General features: G+C 35.1%; 1 protein-coding gene across 3 annotated transcripts in view; it reads left to right on the top strand.

The window, feature by feature from the left end:
• Window positions 1-17,103, top strand: part of LOC140148753 (ectonucleoside triphosphate diphosphohydrolase 6-like) — a 186,186-nt gene that overhangs the window by 13,157 nt on the left and 155,926 nt on the right. For 2 of the 3 annotated variants that reach the window (XM_072170822.1, XM_072170805.1), the window contains exon 1: window positions 2,182-2,337. The exons of the other annotated variant lie outside the window; for it this stretch is intronic. The gene's annotated coding sequence lies outside the window, so the exon portion shown is untranslated. Of the gene's footprint in view, window positions 1-2,181; window positions 2,338-17,103 lie in introns of those variants that run through there. 3 annotated transcript variants of the gene reach the window in all.

Here is a 17,103-nt window from a genome sequence, read left to right as displayed (position 1 = left end):
ATTTTAAAGGCTAAGGTCTTTGAACTTAATTTAACCTATGCTTTTGTACATAGCCAGAATTTCACAATTATAATGACATAATTTGGGAATGTTTGTACTTATTGTTGGTATCACTGGATAGAAGAGGTCGGTAACTATAAATTGGTATCATTATGTTTAATATCTTTGTACTTAGTACTTTAATATTACACAACATGGCTTAGTAGGACGAGGTTTAATGTGGTACATGTATACATTATCAGCGAAGCCTCTAAGATCTTCAAATAAAACGTCAAAGGTTGAAGAGAATAAGGTACATTTCCCCTGAGATGTCTGAGCTACTGAGCTTATCCGTTTCTCCTTTGTTGAAAGGGCAGCGTTCCTACTTTAACAAAAACTTTAACTTGCATTTTCACGTTTCTTAAATTTGCTTTTTACCAATTAATCAAGAAATAATTGAAACTGCAATTGGCAAATAATCGATATGTCATTTAAGAATTAATTATAAGACAAATAATTATAGAAATAAGCATTTTAAAGAGAATAAATCGTAATTATTATCAACAAATGCCTAACAAGCAGATGTTATGCGTGGGAAGTGGGTTATTTGTAGAATAATTGAGCTTGTTGAGCGTCAAAAATCTTCGTCTTTATTTCAGTACTACTGCTACAAACAACTGTTACAGTAGCAAGAGTAGCCTACTTTTGTTTTCTTGATCAAATATTGTTATGGAAAATATTACTCGCTTTAAAAGGGACATTTAGAATTAGCACATTATCCAACTCTATTTGAAACTCATCCTCAAGCTGTGTAAGATTCAGCTTAAATCTTTCTCAGAGGGTGTATGCAATTTAAATGGGAGCTACCTAATGTGTTCATTCTATTTGAAATCCAAACTCCCTTATATATAGTAAGAGATATTTCAAAAATCTTCCACATCCAAGGATTGTGGGATTTTGCATGGAATAGCCCATTATCATTTATGATATACATGATAGCTGTATATGGGAATAAAATTAGTATGTCAAAATTAATTTTTTGTAACGACAGTGATCTTGCATAAAACATGTTGTTGATTAACACCTGTAAGCGTCCATGCTAGTCAAACTGGGAGTCAACCGTTTACTCATCGAGTTTGTCCAATACACAGAAGCAGTATGGAACGTAACACTTTGTTATTGTCATAGAGGTTTCAACACATTTTGTGTTACGTCTTGTGTTTGGAGAGATTCAGATCAAATTATGTAAATTAAAACGCTTTGGAGTCTAACGTCAAGATGCAGAAAAACTAGACACACTATTTTTAATCCGTTATGAATTCCCTTTTTATGCTAGATATTATTAGAATAATATTACTTTAAAACAGAGGTATAGACATTGCTTCAAGAGTTTATGCTTCAATTTACTAGCTTTTACTTAATAGCCTAGATTTCGAGCAAACACAATATATTTCAAGTGGTGTGCATATATTTGAATACAATTTATGCGTTGTGTCAGAACACCTGGGTTTCGAAAATTTCATAATATTCCAAATCATTGTCTACGTGTTACGATATTAATATATTTTTATTAGTTCAATTAAAATGGTTCATACTTCAATGGGTATTAGATTTACATCGTTTTGCAGATGACAAACCTTGTTGTCTGGTAGTATTATGTGGTCCCGAAAGTTACCCTATACTCACAATCGTGTGTATCCCAATTAACCTGTCAGGCTGCACACCTCCCCCACACATACACACCACCCCAACATGCACTCACATACCACCACACCACCACCACCACACCACCACCACCACCACCACCCCCACCACCACCACCACCACCACCACCACCACCACCACAATACCCCTTTGCCTAGTTATATTACGGGAACATTTAAGATATTGAGCTTCCTGTCAGATTTCAAAGTAGTGAATATTGTTGTTTTATCATTTCCTGGAATACCATTCTGTCTTTCTAATTTTGTTAGTACGTTTGTCCATTTTGCTAATTACCAACCACGTGGTCATATTTTATTATTTTTACAAACAGCGATTGTGACATTAATTTTAAAGGAACAAGCTCTCTATTTCTGACTCTTCAATTTCATGAAGAATTTCACCAATCGCAAACACAATAAAGCAAGCAAATAATCCTAGAAACACTGGCATATTTTTGGCGCTCTTTTGTCGCTACCATTTAACTTGCACATACGAACGCATCCCAGTGTCATTGACACACAGGTTTAGTTTCAGCTACGTGAAGTGCAAAGTGTTCTATTGAGATCTCTGGTATATATATCGCAAAGATGTGAAAATTGTCTATTAGATTGATATATTTCTTCAAATTCTTGGTTTGCGTCAGCGAATCCATTTGTAAGTACAAACTGTTTCTAATATTTCCAATGTAAAATGTTTGTTTATAAATGTTTACTTTCTTTAAACTCGTAAGCAGTGAAAATAGGTTGATTTGATTAATAGAGACAGTTTAATACTGACGGTGGTACATATGTCTACCAGTAGCTTAAGTAGTTTAGGAATGTAGTGCATAATGCCAGGGATGTAAATGATTATGTACACAATATTCGTTATATTGTGGTTGTTGTTGCTTTCATGTCTTGTAAATGCTGTTTTTGATAAATATATTTTGTAAAAATATGTTACGTACATTTCAGCCTGAAAGTATTAATACTAAGTAATAGGATACCACCAATGTTATGTCTCATACCGCAAAGATAATATCATGTGAGAAATGAAATGCTTGTAAGAAATAATGTTCCTGTTATTCTTGGTGTAAACTTGTATTTGTCTAAAAAGTATCACCGATTTCGTGAAAACAATGCAAAACGATCTTGAAGCGTCTTATTTGTTTGTATCTGATCGATGCAATATTCATATCTATGACGTGTTTTATTGATCAAGACATTAACGAAACCATCAACATTAAGTTTCATACAAAATTTAAAATTTCATTTCAAAAATAATTAAAGATGGCGCTAACCATCCCGGTGTTGTGTTACAAAATTAACAAATATTCAACGATGTTGCGAAAATTTGAAACTGATTCGATAAGAACAAACTTTGATATATTCATGCAGTTACTTGAGAACTTGCGCTCCGTATCAGTATGTCTTGCACACTCAATCAATTCTCGCTATTCGCAATAAGGGCGCCGCCAGCGGTTTGCGATGTAATCGTGATGTATCATGGGAAAATCGTGATGTATCATGGGAAAAGGTCGACATCCAAGTCCGCGCAATACGAATATTACCATGCTATTACATAGGAACACGTGACAATATTTTTTAGTTTGTCAATATAACGGTATTACACGCAAATCGATAGAAAAAAAATTAATTGTGCACATTTCAATCACATTATTAAGTATTATTGAGTATCGATTCGCGTGTAACACCTTTATTTTTGACAAACTAAAAAATATTGTCATGATACATCACGATTATATCGCAAACCGCTGGCGGCGCCCTTATTGCGAATAGCGAGAATTGGTAATGTAAATGAATTTGGTATTCGTTGTAAAAGTACGCTATTTTAAGATACTATTCAATCATGGGCTAATTCATTTGAGTACATTTATATTATATGTTCGCCTCATGTATAGTTAGATAACATTAACTTCAAGGCAAGCATTATATATATTGTTGATGCTCTTAGTACGTGGTTAGACATTGATGGATACTATCCTTTTTTACAGAAATGTTGTTCTCTTTTACTTACTTGTGTGTCATTGCATTTTCATTTCGCTTGATTGTAGGTTACTCTTATGCTCATAAATAAAGTCATGTCCTTGCAACATTCACTCAATCGCAAAAATGAATAACGTTTTTTTATCAATCTGCTCGGGAAATTACTCAGGGACAATATACCTTTTAAATTAAGCTAAAAACATTCTAAAACTTACAGAAACGTATACATTAAACATTCCCTAGCCATGTCGTATTGTTTTCAACTACAAGCGAGTTTAGGCATGTTAGGATGAGGGTGCTACGTATTAACAATGAAAGGATGCGGTAACCAAAAGCATTCTTTAAAGCTTTGCATGTGACATTTGACTAATTGCTTGTATAAAGTGAAAGATAGCTATTTTTAGACCTACTATCGTATATGGTTTAACATTATCTTCTTCAAGATAATCATAATTAAGTATTTATCTCCCGTCACGTCTGCTAAGGTGTTTCTTACACCAAAGGGCAGGTTTTTGTTTATCAATGCATGTGAATGCGAGAGTTGGGCTGATCATTCAGTGTATTGAACTTGTGGTATTAATGATAATGTTAACAATATCATACTCTGTAAAATTTCCATCAGAGCATGTTCAGTATCGTGATAAAGAAAGTAAAATCAAACAACAATATTAGATCATTCGAACCCTTTCACTTTAGTTTTCCGTTTTATGCTTATTCATAAAGAGGTTGTTTCTTAGTTGTGATATAGGTATCGCCCAGTCGAGATTGAAGCACATAGCAAATCTGCAATACATTGAATATGTTGTTACTATGAAGAATACACTGATATAATCAAATTATTTGAGCAAAAGCTAAACAAAAACCAAATATTTCAGCTCGAAGTTTTAATCTTGTGCACTTTGACAACGTGTATTACCCAAACCTCTGCTAAAGTACCACTTCTGTTTTAGACATATTCGATCAAACCCTTACCAAACTAGACGGTATCAAATTGCTATTGCTTCGTCGACAGTTCGTTCACATTATCAATGAGAACAAATGGAAAAAAAGCCACAACCATGCACATCACTGACAACACACATTTGTTTGTAAAATCAGTTCTCAAATATTCAACACCATGGACTTGACATAAAATTGATAAAGTTGGTTGGTAAAGTACAAGAACATGTCTCTCTGCTCGAATCAATGTGCGATTTTAGTTTACTGTGTCATCACGTAGCAGGCTGCACTTTTGTGTTTGGACAAATTCTATTAGTTTAAACTGATTTATGAAATTCAAATGATACTTAATGAGCAAAGATATAGTGGCCAACGACATAGATCGATTTGCACCGAGCAGTAAGATATCAATTTCATTGGCCAAAAAAAGGAATCTATTTTAGAAACATTTATTCAGTCTCGGATGTAAAGGTTGGAAGATTGCATTTTGCTATCTCCGAGTGTACTTAAGATTTAAAATACCCAAAAAATACATGCACAGACACAGTTTAGAAGCCCAAAATGTATATTTAGTGATTGCTTCTTCAAAATATTGATAAACATTCAAAAATAATCAAAGATGGAGACAACCATTCCGGTGTTGTGTTACAAAATTAACAAATATTCGACGATGTTGCGAAAATTTGAAACTGATTCGATAAGAACAAACTTTGATATATTCATGCAGTTACTTGAGAACTTCCGCTCTGTATCAGTATGTCTTGCACACTCAATCAATTGGTAATGTAAATGAATTTGGTATTCGTTGTAAAAGTACGCTATTTTAAGATACTATTCAATCATGGACTAATTTATTTGAGTACATTTATATGCAATGTTTAATTCGCCTCATGTATGGTTAGATAACATTAACTTTAAGGCAAGCATTATATATATTGTTGATGCTCTTACTACGTGGCTAGAAATTGATGGATACTATCCTTTTTTTTTTATAAGTAATGTTGCTCTCTTGTACTAACTCACATGTATGTCTCATTGCATTTTCATTTCGCTTGATTATAGGCTACTCTTATGCTCATAAACAAAGTCATCTCCTTGAAACATTCACTCAATTGCAAAAATTAATAACGTTTTTTTATCAATCTGTTCGGGAAAATACTCAGGGACAATATACCTTTCTTGTGACATTTAAATTAAACTGAAAACATTTTAAAACTTACAGAAACGTATACCTTTAGACATTCCCTAGCCACATCGTATTGTTTTCAACTACAAGCGAGTTTAGGCATGTTAGGATGAGGTTGCTACGTACTATTAACAATGAAAGGATGCAATTACCAAAGTTACTAAAACTTTGCATGTGACATTTGACTAATTGCTTGTATAAAGTGAAAGATAGCTATTTTTAGACCTACTACTATCGCATATGGTTTTGCATTATCTTCTTCAAGATAATCATAATTAAGTCTTTATCTCCCGTCACGTCTGCTAAGGTGTTTCTTACACCAAAGGGCAGGTTTTTGTTTATCAATGCATGTGAATGCGAGAGTTGGGCTGATCATTCAGTGTATTGAACTTGTGGTATTAATGATAAATATTAAAATATCATACTCTGTAAAATTCCCATCAGAGCACGTTCAGTATCTTGATAAAGAAGGTAAAATCAAACGACAATATTAAATCACTAGAACCCTTACCTTAGTTTTCCGTTTTATACTTATTCATGAACGGCTGATTTTTTTAGTTGTGATTTAGGTATCCACATCGCCCAGTCGAGATGGAAGCACACCGAGCAAATCCGCAATACATTGAATATGCTGTTACTATGGAGAATACACTGATATAATCCAATTATTCGAGCAAAAGCTAAACAAAAACCAAATATTTCAGATCGGAGTTTTAATCTTGTGCACTTTGACAACGTGGATTACCCAAACCTCTGCTAAAGTACCACTTCTGTTTTAGACATATTCCACCAAACCTTTACCAAACTAGACGGTATCAAATTGCTGTTGCTTCGTCGACAGGTCGTTCACATTATCAATGAGAACAAATGAAAAAAAAAAGCCACAACCATGCACATCACTGACAACAAACATTTGTTTGTAAAATCAGTTCTCAAATATTCAACGTCATGGACTTGACATAAAATTGATAAAGTTGGTTGATAAAGTACAAGAACATGTCTCTCTGCTCGAATCTATATGCGTTTTTAGTTTACTGTGTCATCACGTGCCAGGCTGCACTTTTGTGTTTGGACACATTCTATTAGTTTAAACTGATTTATGAAATTCAAATGATACTTAATGAGCAACAGATATAGTGGCCAACGACATAGATCGATTTGCACCGAGCAGTAAGATATCAATTTCATTGGCCAAAAAAAGGAAGGAATCTATTTTAGAAATATTTATTCATTCTCGAATGTAAAGGTTGGAATATTGCATTTTGCTAACTCCGAGTGTACTTAAGATTTAAAATACCAAAAAAATACATGCACAGAAACAGTATTCACTCGGTCGGACATCCGGGAACATTGTCCCCTTCGTCCCCTTTTCAAAAGCGCGTGCATAGCAACCAGCTCGAGAAAGGGGAACTGCACATGCGCTGCACATGCGTACACTGGTTTTACAAGGCTATTTCCCCTTTGTGACGTCAGCCCGACCAAGAGAATATTAGCCCAAAATGTATATTTAGTGATTGCTTCTTCAAAATATTGATAAATATTCAAAAATAATTAAAGATGGAGACAATCATCCCGGTGTTGTGTTACAAAATTAACAAATATTCGACGATGTTGCGAAAATTTGAAACTGATTCGATAAGAACAAACTTCATGCAGTTACTTGAGAACTTGCGCTCTGTATCAGTATGTCTTGCACACTCAATCAATTGGTAATGTAAATAAATTTGGTATTCGTTGTAAAAGTACGCTATTTTAAGATACTATTCAATCATGGGCTAATTCATTTGAGTACATTTACATGCAATGTTTAATTCGCCTCATGTATAGTTAGATAACATTAACTTCAAGTCAAGCATATATATTGTTGATGCTCTTTCTACGTGGCTAGAAATTGATGGATACTATTCTTTTTATAAGAAATGCTGTTCTCTTGTACTAACTTACATGCATGTCTCATTGTATTTTCATTTCGCTTGATTATAGGCTACTCTTATGCTCATAAACAAAGTCATCTCCTCGAAACATTCACTCAATTGCAAAAATGAACAAAGTTTTTTATCAATCTGTTCGGGAAAATACTCAGGGACAATATACCTTTCTTGTGACATTTAAATTAAACTGAAAACATTCTAAAACTTGCAGAAACGTATACCTTTAGACATTCCCTAGCCACATCGTATTGTTTTCAACTACAAGCGAGTTTATGCATGTTAGGATGAGGGCACTATGTATTAACAATGAAAGGATGCGGTAACCAAAAGCATTCTTTAAAGCTTTACATGTGACATTTGACTAATTGCTTGTATAAAGTGAAAGATAGCTATTTTTAGACCTACTATCACATATGGCTTTACATTATCTTCAAGATAATCATAATTAAGTCTTTATCTCCCGTCACGTCTGCTAAGGTGTTTCTTACACCAAAGGGCAGGTTTTTGTTTATTAATGCATGTGAATGCGAGAGTTGGGCTGATCATTCAGTGTATTGAACTTGTGGTATTAATGATAATGTTAACAATGTCATACTCTTTCCATCAGAGCATGTTCAGTATCGTGATAAAGAAAGTAAAATCAAACAACAATATTAGATCACTGGTACCCTTAGGCTTTTCCGTTTTTTGCGTATTCATCACGGGGCTGTTTTTTAGTTGTGATTTAGGTATCCACATGGCCCAGTCGTGATTGACGCACGCCGAACAAATCTGCAATACATTGACTGTGCTGTTACTAATGAGAATACACTGATCAAATTATTTTAGCAAAAGCTAAACAAAAACCAAATATTTCAGATCGGAGTTTTAAACTTGTGCACTTTGACAACGCGGATTGCCCAAACCTCTGCTAAAGTACCACTTATGTTTTAGACATATTCCATCAAACCCTTACCAAACTAGACGGTATCAAATTGCTATTGCTTCGTCGACAGTTCGTTCACATTATCAATGAGAACAAATGAAAAAAAAGCCACAACCATGCACATCACTGGCAACAAACATTTGTTTGTAAAATCAGTTCTCAAATATTCAACGTCATGGACTTGACATAAAATTGATAAAGTTGGTTGATAAAGTACAAGAACATGTCTCTCTGCTCGAATCAATGCGCGTTTTTAGTTTACTGTGTCATCACGTACCAGGCTGCACTTTTGTGTTTGGACAAATTATATTAGTTTAAACTGATTTATGAAATTCAAATGATACTTAATGAGCAACAGATATAGTGGCCAACGACATAGATCGATTTGCACCGAACAGTAAGATATCAATTTCATTGGCCAAAACAAAGAAGGAATCTATTTTAGAAACATTTATTCATTCTCGGATATAAAGGTTGGAAGATTGCATTTTGCTAACTCCAACTGTACGCCAAAAATACATGCGTAGAAACAGTTTATAAGCCCAAAATGTATATTTAGTGATTCTTTCTTCAAAATATTGATCAATAATCTAAAACACTTCTAAAATTCATTGTAAAAGAACAATAAAAATGCGTTTTGGGAGAGCATTTTTTATCGCCTTTAAAATTGCCTTTGTGTGTGCCACGCACACCTAGACCATCTTAAAAACATTAAATGTAATAAATGTAAAAACATTATTAAAAGCATTGTGTCTTAGCTGCCGCACATCACTGCATTAAATACTTCCATTCATCTAGCACACATGGCACATATCACCAGCCATTATTAGCTAAATAATTTGTTTATAATCGCTTTGATGCATGCATGCATAAAGCCCAGTTTACAGTTCAATTTTATGCGATGATTGAAATGAAAATTCTTTGACCAATCACAAGTTGTCTTTTACCCGCGACTAAACTATACATCTAGTTTGATAGGTCTGTCACACTACGACGGACTGGATCAACGTACATCACCGAATACAAAAATATTTTATTCGGTGGAAAAATCACCAGTCCGGCAGAAGATTCGGTGGGATTTTGGGTCCGATTCCCGTTCGTCTCTCTATGCGTTGTGGCCGCTAATAATCCTGCAGGCGTCTTGTATCCGATCGTTCAACGTCCGACAAATGACCGGATTTGGGGGTCCGATTCCCGTTCGTTTCTCTATGCGTTGTGGCCGCTAATAATCCTGCAGGCGTCTTATATTCGATCGTTCAACGTCCGACAAATGACCGCATTTGGGGGTCAACGTCCGACAAATTTCCGGATTTGGGGGTCCGATTCCCGTTCGTCTCTCTATGCGTTGTGGCCGCTAATAATCCTGCAGGCGTTTTATATTCAATCGTTCAACGTCCGACAAATGACCGGCGAATCCGTGGCATGTGGCACCAACAGGGACGTCCACCCTATCAGAAAAGTGGCGGAGGAGAGGGTGTTTGAGAGGGTTTTTTACCCCTTAGAGGCAGTGACGTAGCAAGCACTTTTTCAGAGGGTGAACAAAGTGGGGAAAGACAACTTTTAAGGGGGAAAACTTTGACGAAAATGGTCAAATATTGGCTAATAAGTACAAAAGGGCTACAAATCTGATATATCAGGGCAACCAGCGTCCGTGGGCAATAGAGGTGAGAAACCTTTGGAAAATGAAGGCCCAATTGAAGCCATTTGTAATTTTTGGGATCAATTTTAGCACTATTATTGGGTACTATTTTAGTTTGAAACAGCCGTAAATTGGTGAAACGAAAGCCTAATTGAAGCCATTGAAAAGTTTTCACCATTATTGTATAATATAAACAATTGTTTTAAAAATAACACGTGGATGTCCATAGCAGAAGCAAAAAGGAAGACTTGTCCATTTTTCAAAATGAAGTTCCAATTGAAGCCATTTGCATGGGGACTGTAGGGCCTATTTACATTATTAGGCCTAGGCCTATTGTGTAAAAATTTAGTTTTAAAATGGAAAATTTGGAAAATTGTTTTGGTGCATCATTTTTACACTATTATTGCCTTAAACAAAAAACAAAGAAGGCCCGAACTGAATTTGCAAAATTTAAAATGTTACACTGATCCACTGACACTTAGATATAAGACTTCAGACTCGTAATTTCAGGTAAAGCATGCATGGATTGATATGTTAAAGTCAGTAATAGACCTAAGTCCGTCTTAAATACTGACTTTGGTGACAAAATGTCACGGGCCCTACATATCGACGGGCCGGCAGTAATTTTCACAGGCTTTTGGGCCAAGGAACCACATCTAAGCACTGCCTATAATAATCACAGGCATATACTTAGGCTTACTATATACTATCCTGGGCCTACTCAATAACGTACAATTTAACCTTTTCCATGTTTTCTCTTCTTTTTTCTTTCTTGTCAATCACTAAAACTGGTAGGAATTTGATATTGCGTCCTCTACCCTTCAGAAAGTGCCCCTGCCTCAATACTACTTACATGCACAGGCCTACTAAATTACGTGCAATTTAACTTTTTCTCTTCTCTTCTCTCTTCAATTTTTCTCTCTCACTTTCTTTTCTTTTTTTCTCTCCTTTCCCCCTTTTTTCTACTTGTCAGTCACTAAAGTACTGGGGGAAATATGATATTGCGTCACACGCCCTTCAGAAAGTCCCCCCACCCCATGATCGATGCACATGTTCGCCATAGGCCTACATCCGGCACAAGCGCCTGCGAAACCTTGCAAACACCTGCGGTATATAAACGAAAGAATAACGAACAAACCCAGGGTATATATACAGAACAGTTCGAACACACATCGGACAACTTCCGAACATGTGTATTCGGCACACTCCGTTTCAAGTTTTGTGCATGCACAAAACTTGAAACGTATTGTCGACGGACTAAACAAACATCACCTAACACGAAACGCATTTGGCGGATAATAGCAGGACATATGAAGAACATAAAACGAACATTGACGAACACTAACGGATTTGCTAAAATACCATCCGTTTCTTATACGGAAGACCGATCCGGTGTAGTGTGACACTAACACGGTCTGGGTCAACGTACATCACCGAAGGCAAAATATGCTATCCGGTGGTGAAGGCCTCACAGGAACGTATTTGCAACGAACACGGGCCGAGTGCAACGAACAAAGAACGAACATGAACGAAAGGAGAGCGAACAAACTCCGGCAATATGCAGCACCATACGAACACACATCGGATAAATACCGAACATGTGTATTCGGTACACTCCGTTTCAAGTGTTGTGCATGCACAAAACTTGCCGACGGACTTAACGAACATCCCCTAACATGAAACGCACTTGGCGGATGATAGCAGGACATAAAAAGAACATAAAACGATCATTGACGAACAACAACGGATTTACTAAAATACCATCCGTTTCTTGTACGGAAGACCTATTCGGTATAGTGTGACAGGCGCATAAATGTCACATGAAGCATATAGCGAGGAGATACCCAACACATTTAATTCAATCAGGTGAAATATATCTTGATTAAATGATTATTATATTATAACTCAATGCTGTTCACAGAATCTTCAGTAGCCACCAGCGACAAAGGATGGAATTAGTCACCCTCCTTTTCCCAATTGACTTTTCGACACCAAGGAAACGAAAAAACGAAAAAGGTTTCTTAGGACGATTGCTGTAGAGTGAAATTTTTCTGTATTTGTCAAAATTATTCAGGTGTTTTGTATAGAAAAAAAAGAGAAACAAATAGTCACTATCACCTTACATGCGTTTTCTTGAATTTGTAACATTGAACCGTGTATAAATAAAGTAGTAATATTAATTACAATACTGTAAGCCACAGGTATTCGAATTGGTTATCGGAGGGGATGAATCGTCCCAATCCCATGGTACTACACTGCCTGAACCGACTGTCAATTTCATTTGAAGTTTATCTGTCACATACCAACAGCCATTCTTCTGGTTACATGTCTCGCCAAGTGTGTTACAACTATGTTATCTGCGAAATTTGTCATTACATGCTACAGCACAATTTGCATAGTCTAGAAATGCAATTTCTTTAAATATGACTATAGAGTTTCAGACGAACCTCTTATCCGTAATGAGAACGGAAAGGCGCAGATACTTAAGGAATTAAACAAATTCTCCTAAACAGTTCAATGTTAACCTAGTTACATATTTTTTTTATTGTATTACTTATAGTCTTGTCTTGATGCTGAGTTGCTGACTGTAAACATCACGAGTCGTCAATTAGATATCATTAGATATCATCTATTTAATGCAAGTTCATTTGCTATGAAGGAAAAAATTGACAGTTTCTCGTAAAAGTAAAATGAATAGTGCGCAGAAATGGTTTTACGAGCTTTACGTTAATGTGCGGGGGCCAGTGTATTTGTAGGTAGAGGTATGGGGTGGGATGTTTGGGTTGAGTTTGGGTGGTAGGTTAGATATGCTTTTTGGTGGGCGGAGCTAGATTGTGTGTGTTTGTATGGGGTGTATGGTGTTAGGGTGTGGGTTAGGTGTGTATGTGGGGAGGGATATGTGAAACATACCAAAGATATAATAAATACATAAATATACACATTTGTTACGGTTAACATTAAGGTCACTCCATTTCTTGAGTGCAACAGATGGATGAAAACTCACACTTTCGAATCAATATTTCATCAACATATGTGTACAATGGCGTGCCACAAAATGGACGTTAAACTATGTATATTCTCTCTAGTGTGTGAGAAATACATTATTAATTGGGAAGAATTAAATTGAGACGAATAATTAATTTTTCTTATAATACAAGAGTGTGCATCACTTGTTTTGTAGAGTGGTGGATATTGAAATTTGTCCTATATTGGAAATGTTTTGCATAATCAAAAATAATGGGGTTGTAATAGGAAATACAAATTGAAAGCACGTATAGGGCCAGGGGGTTTCGACCGTAATGTAATCTATACCAATGCAGTAACACTACTATTTGGCATTTAAGGAAGGCATAAATGGGTCGAAATCTATTCTGAGAACTTCATAAATTCAATTTCTAATTCAATTTTAACTAGCAACATCTGCGGGCGTTTAACCTTAAACGTCTTATTCTCCATTAAAGGCAAAAGTATGATATTGTCAATTTGACAAGTAAAAGTGCGATAAAAATGTCAGTAGTGTATGACTCAGTTAAACTCATTAGAAAATAATATCTATGATTAATGTGATACTATGCAATGTTGAATTTCAATATAAGGCATGAGCAATTTTTTGTGACAAAATGCAATAACTGTCTTTGTGAAACAGTACAAGTCATATCGTATAGGTACGCTCCCTTTTCACACACAAAAATAACAGTACCAAAGCCTCTTTAAGTTTTTCAAGAATAATAAAAGCCCAATTTTGCTTTTAGGTTTAGTAGTGGTTGCTAGTTTAGTCAGTCTTCATTCGGTTGAAACACTTTCCATGTTCTTTCTACTTCAAATTAAAAGCAATGGATAAAGCTCGTGAATGTTCTGTAACTAGAGCTTCTCTTTTTTAAAACAACTGATCTGCCTGAAGAAAAATTATGGTTTTATTAATCGTTCCATATTATTTTAAAAAGAAGTGGTACATTTTGTGTACTTAACACGTTAGAAAAAAAAAACACAGAAGGATAAAAGTAAATGAATAAATATTAAATGGCTGAATTCCAATGATAGTCAATATTTTGTTCAAAATAATTGCCCAATAATGATATACAAAACAAACCTAACCTAATAAAATAATTGCATTTGAAGCGGATGTACAATCTCGTTAAGTTTCTTTTATACAAACATGTTCAACCATATAAGAACCTATTTGTGATTTAAATTGAGTGAAGAATCAGGTCGTTTTGTGAAGTACTACTACACATAATAATGTAGTAAGCATGATTTTGCCTATTCGAAAGCATTGTGTAGATTCAAATATCAAATTTTAGACTTTAATTTTGAAATTGGAATAAATCATTTGAAGTCGGCAAGCGCGCGATGTGCGTTCGTGCTGCATAATTTATACATTATGAAAGGGAATCAACAGAGGATAGCACGTAGCTTACAGCAAAATATACACATGGCTTTCAATTTTATATTTATAAAAAGTATAAATGGGGTAGTTTAGACTACAAGGTCGATGTGCTTTTATTTAAGAGTTATCACTTGTTATCAATATGTTTCTTTTATTAGGAACAGTGTACAAAATTACTTAACTTATAGGTAAACATACTAGAAGTTTAAAATGTAGTGATCTTGCTAAAAACGTGATCCAAATACCTAACTGCAATGGAAGATAGTATGATTATAGTACATATCAGTCATTAGAGTGTTGAGTTTGAGGATTTTTGTTGTTGTTGCAATTTGGGTTCAACTGAGCTTAGTAGTAATCTTCTACCTGCGAAGATACTTCAAGAGTTAAAAGAGTAAAGCAGAATCAATTATCGCAGGTTTAATATTTGGAGGTAAAAATATAATACAGGCACTCTCCTTTCTAATATACCAAATGTAATGCTTCCCTTTAATTTTTGGATATTTAAAATAATGACCGTTAAATGTGCATAAATCTAATCAAACGGTTACAAAAATGAAAGTAATTTAAATTTGTTTAAAAGCAAATTTTGCTAATAGGTTTTTGTAAAGATGCACATGTATTTTGTCTAAAAGCATAAAACATACAATCGTTACGCGCGTGGAGTTTACAAATTGTACATTGTGTGTAAATGACATTTTAAGATCAAGGCGTGCTTGTACACACTTTGAAGTAAGCTTCTTTTAATCAAGTTAGCCCCCAGTGAGTTGGTCCAATACATTAAAGCCACTTGCCCTTCTAACAGCTAACAGCATTGATTACCAACTATACTATCTGACTTTGACTTAGGATAAGATTTTTGTTGGATCAATCTAAAAGTCTACTTTCAAAGCTTAAAAGCATCCGGTTCTTTTTTTGAAAGAATATTACTTTTGGCAAACATAGATTTCACAATTTGCTGCAATACAATTATTTCTAGAACTTTCAATATTTGAGGGTTTGACTCTGTAAGAAAGAACGTTTTATGGGCGGTTCTTTTGTCTAATGTAATACCGTAGAAACCCGTCTACAAGGAATAGTAGCGACTGTGATGATAGTAAATTTCACGCTAGCGCCCTCCACAATATTATATCATTATGGAATTTGAGCAAATCATTTACCGACACAAGCAGGTATACAATGTATTATTTTATCTTTATTTCGCATCTCACGAGCATAGCTCACTTGGCAAGGCATAAGACTTTGGTTCTTTAGATCGGAAGATGGTGAGTTCGAGCCTCATCACGGTCACACAAACTATTATAAACAAAATATTGTTCAAACTTTTCATTTATATTTTCTTGCATTTTCTAAAGACTCCTTTCGTGATCATTTTTTTTTCATATTTAGTTTAATTTATTCTATTGTTTTTCTTTTATTGTTTCTTTTCTTTGTCTTTTTTTCTTGTTTAATTTTATTTTTTCTTTATTTTTCTTTGATTCATATAATATTGGCAGGATAAGGAGAGGAGGAACTAAAGACCCATTCAGTGATTTGCTCATCCGGACGATCGTAAAAATCATCAAAATTCACCTTTGTCATTGTCATAGATGTGGTAACATAGCCTGCTAGTGGTTCAGCAGAAAACCGTGTGACACAGAAAATACATTTGGCTACATTTTATTATACGATAAATACGAATTTATTAAACATGGTAACAAATATTCTCTAGCAGATCGGTTATACGATGGAACTGGTAGGCATAGGCCTATTATAAATTCGGGATATTAAATATCTTCCTGACGAGACAGATCTGCGCATGTGGTCAAAGACGATTCCTTACTAGCCACAGACCGTCCGCTGGAATAGTTGAACATGAACCATTCGCTATAATGGCTGTTGGTCGGACCTCTCATCTCTCCACATCGATTGTGACCTATAATCCCCGACATTGCCCTTATGAACTCACATCCTCCTGTTTTATTTCAATACGCTGGCGAAGTTACGTAATAATCGGATTAACTACCATAGCAATAGGTGAAAACAATTTTTGAATATACCGCGTTACACTGATACGTTCAGGCGGTACCTCTTCATTGAACCATATCATGCTGCACCTGTAAGATTAGTATCTTTGAAAAGACCAGTATTGTATTCAATCTATGATTGCAGACATACACAGTACAGGTGATGAGTGTAACCATGGTGTAACCTGCTTGTAGCGCAGCGCGATATGTTCAAAATTGTTTTCACCTATTGCTATGGTAATTAATCCGATTAATTACGTAACTTCACCAGCGTATAATGGCCGAATAAATTCTGACCATCACTTGGCTTGTTGGATTCGTCTATACTACAATTCGCTGTCGAAGTGACGTAATAATCGCAATAACTACCATCAAGCAGATTGCACTAATCACCCGCGTATGTCACCAAACATAGATTGAATACC

This window comes from Amphiura filiformis, chromosome 1 (assembly GCF_039555335.1).
Source record: "Amphiura filiformis chromosome 1, Afil_fr2py, whole genome shotgun sequence".
Classification (NCBI taxonomy): domain Eukaryota; kingdom Metazoa; phylum Echinodermata; class Ophiuroidea; order Amphilepidida; family Amphiuridae; genus Amphiura; species Amphiura filiformis.
The sequence above is the reverse complement of the archived record's forward strand: the minus strand, read 5'-3'. Positions and strand labels throughout refer to the sequence as shown.